Below are 3,657 nucleotides of genomic sequence, written 5' to 3' on the forward strand. Positions count from 1 at the left end.
TGTTGATGGTTGTTTGATTTAGGTTTGTTGTTGGCAGTGGTATTGTGAATATTTTTGTTCTGCTTCCTCCCTTTGTGTTGGTGGGCTATAAACCCACCCTCTTATAGTGAGGGGGCGGTTAAAAAAAATCCTTTCCTATTTAAAAATATATTTTGTTGGTGTTTTGTTTTTATAAACAAATAAGTAAAATGTTCTTTGGTTTCGGGTTGGGTTCCCTTTCCTTTCCTTTTTGCTGTGGTGTTGTTTTCTCATATTTTTATAATACATCTTTTTATACTCACCTCTCCACCACATACCATCTCTTCGACAAAAGAAATATTAATTTTTTTTCTACTACCCCTATGGTTTTTTTATCATTAGCAAATTAAACTTTAAATGGGCTAGGATTTAGTTTTTTTTTAATTTTTAAAAAACTAAAGTTCAAAGCAAATTTGAACAGCTAAAACATCTTAAAAATGCACCAAGATTATGAAGTCTCAAACAAAACTTGAATTTCCTGTACATACTCCTGTCAAATGAAGTTATTTCCTGTACACCACTTCTTTAGCAAGCTGGTCTTCTATTTCCTTTTATTTGACCTAGATCAGCTACGAGACCTAGAGAAAGACCGAGATGGCTTTTGGTTTCTCTCCCGAGACAGAGACCTTTCTCTTCTCCTATCTCTAGAAAGTGACCTGCTCCGGCTTCGAGAGAAGCTTCTCCTTCTTGAGATCTTCGCGAGGTGGAGGACTCCTCCTTCGATAATCATCTCGAGGGCGACGGCCCCAAGAGGGTGGCGGGCCACAATTTCGACTTCTTTTTTCACCATTCGACAGTTCCACTCTCACAGGACAGCCACATAGTGTTCTTCCATCCAGCTCTCGGACAGCATCAGCTGCATCTCGGGATCCTCAAATTCAACAAAAGCAAAGCCAGGAGGGTTCCGAGCAACCCACACACTTCGAAGTGGTCCATAATAGCCAAAAGCCCGCTCTAGTTCAGTCTTGTTCCCATTGTTTCCAAGATTACCTACATACACCTTACAATCTAGTGGACAGGAATCACGATGCATTTTGAGATCCTGGGTTCAAACACCGAGGTTCAAACCCCAACACTCCGTCAGGCCCACCCGCGCACTTCGGGATCTGCTTTAGCAGATGCTCTCCGTTCCCTGGCGCCCACGAAATGGCGCACTTATTTATTTTTTTATTTCACATGTCGATCCCATTTCCCTCTCTCTCCCTCCCTCCCACCCATTTACATGCTATTCCCACTCACATGCACCCTTACCACCCTCTGCTCCCAGCTCCCAACCCAATTCCACATGTATGACAATGCCATCCAGGTGTAGTCATGTAGATCTGTCAATTCATTTGAAGTAGGGACTAGGACATCTCTCCTGTTTCTAGGTTAAGGGAGTACCCTCCATGGGGGATGTGTCTGCAATGACCTTTTGTGCATGAGGAATACATCCTGGTTCCACTGTCTGCAGTCCCTAAGACTGCTCAGTCCTTCTGGCTGAGACACATATTTAGAGAAGACTGAGTCAGTACCATGCTGGATTCAAAGCTGTCAGTCTGGGTGCCTGTCATTTGCTCCTTGTTCAGGTCAGCTGTCTCTGTGTGTTTCTACAACCTGGTCTTCTTCTGTCCATCTGCATCTGGATTCTAGTTAAACTCAGTGTTTAGGTTTGGGTGTTTGCTTCTGTTTCCAGCAGTACTATAGGAGGGCTCCATGATGGTGATTAAGTTAGTTGTTGATCTCACTATCCAGGAAGGGCATTTATGGTAGCCTTTTCACAGTTGGTCAAATTGTTAGTTGGCAACAGTCTTTTAGGTGTCTAGACCTTTCTTTAGATTCACTTTTCTCTTCAAACCTATACTGGCTCTCTCTTTTATTCTCTCTCGCTTTCTGTCTCCCTCTCTGTCTTTCACTCACAGTCTCTCTCTCTCTCTTTCTCTCTCTCTCTCTCTCTCTCTGTCTCTCTTCTGTCTCTTATTCCTACACTGACTCAATCTTCCTAGTCACAATTTCTTTCCTATCCTTATCCTATCTTATCCATTCTTCAATTGAGGATCATCTAGGTTGTTTCCAGTTTCTTGCTATTACAAATAATACTGCTATCAACATAGTTGAGCAGATGTCTTTGTTGCCGGGATATGGATCCTTTGGGTATATGTCTAAGGGGAGATTGCTGGGTCCCGTGGTTAACTAATTCCCATTTTCCTGAGGAACCACCATACTTATCTCCAAAACGGCTGTGCGATTTTGCACTCCCACCAGCAGTGGAGGAATGTTCCCTTTCTCCACATCTTCTTTGGTATTAGGTGTCATTGGTGTTTTTAATTTTAGCCATCCTGGCAGGAGTAAGATGGTATCACAAAGTTGTTTTGATTTGCATTTCCCTGATAGCTAAAGATGGTGAACATTTTCTTAAGTGTTTTTCAGCTTTTTTGGTTTCCTCTATTTAGAATTATTTCTTCTGTTCTGTACACCATTTTTATTTTTTGATTTTATAAAGTTTTTTTTTCAATCAACGCTTCTATTCTTTTTTTTCATTTTATATAACCAAGTCCATTTAAATAATAGCAAACATTTATAGACAATATTTGAGGATTTGCGTGTCGTTCTTACCAAACTACTTCCTGCTGATAAGAGGTGCTGTCGTGGTGGATTCGAAGAAGATTCAGAAATCCTGGCTGTAGTCTGTAAGGCTGATTTGTCCACCTGTTTTGAATGTAGGATCACCTGGTATTCTCTTTCAGGTGGTCTGGCTTGATCAAGCACATAAGTCTGGAAGGAATTCACATCTTTTCATTTTCTGTGGAAACAATAATAGAAATCCTTTTCCCCAGTAACATGTCCTTGAACTTAATTTTGGAGTCAAAGCAATATTTTTTAATTTAATTTATTATTTTACATGTCAATGCCAGTTCCCTATCCCTCCCTCCCTTTCTTCCTCCTCCCTCCTTCCCTCAGTTTAACCCTCGCTGCCTTCTCACATGAATTCTAACCACCCTATCCTCCCACCCCCCACCCCAATTCCATATGTAGAGGAATGCCATCCAGTTGGGGTCATGTAGAGGTGACAGGTCATGTGAAGTAGGGACTAGTGCTTCTCTCCTGTCTCTAGATTAAGGCAGTTATCCCTCCATGGGGAATGTGTTCGCAAAGTCCTTTTGTGTCCCAGGGATACATCCTGGCTCCGCTGTCTGAGGTTCCTTAGACTGCTCAGTCCTTCTGGCTGAGACCCATTTTCAGGGCGGCCTTGCTGGCTTCCCAGCTATCGGTCTGGTGGCCACGTTAGCTGCTCCTTGTTCAGGTAAGCTGTCTCTATGTGTTTCTGCCACCTGGTCTTGTCCTCTCGACATACATCTGGGTTCTACTTCGACTTAGTGTTTATTTATGGGCCTTTGCTCCTGTTTCCAACAGGCATTAGTTGGAGAGCTCCATGAGTAAGTTAGTTGTTTATCTCACCCTCTCTCACCCCTCTGGGAAGCGCATTTATGTTAGGGCCTTTCCAAGGAAGCTCAAATTGTTAGTTTGGAGGAGTCTTGTAGTTCTACAGACCTTTCGTTGTGTTCAATTTTATCTTCAAACCAATATTGGCTCCCTCTATTATGCTCTCTCTCTCTCTTTGTGTCTCTCTTTCCTGTCTTCTATTCCTAACAAGGTTCA

The 3,657-nt window shown here is 42.4% G+C and overlaps 1 pseudogene; it reads right to left on the bottom strand.

Annotated features, from left to right (window-relative positions):
* Positions 1-414: 414 nt before the first annotated feature.
* Positions 415-1,150, bottom strand: LOC127218678 (serine/arginine-rich splicing factor 3-like; annotated as a pseudogene).
* Between the last annotated feature and the right edge of the window lie 2,507 nt (positions 1,151-3,657).

This window comes from Phodopus roborovskii, unplaced genomic scaffold (assembly GCF_943737965.1).
Source record: "Phodopus roborovskii unplaced genomic scaffold, PHOROB, whole genome shotgun sequence".
NCBI classification, from domain to species: domain Eukaryota; kingdom Metazoa; phylum Chordata; class Mammalia; order Rodentia; family Cricetidae; genus Phodopus; species Phodopus roborovskii.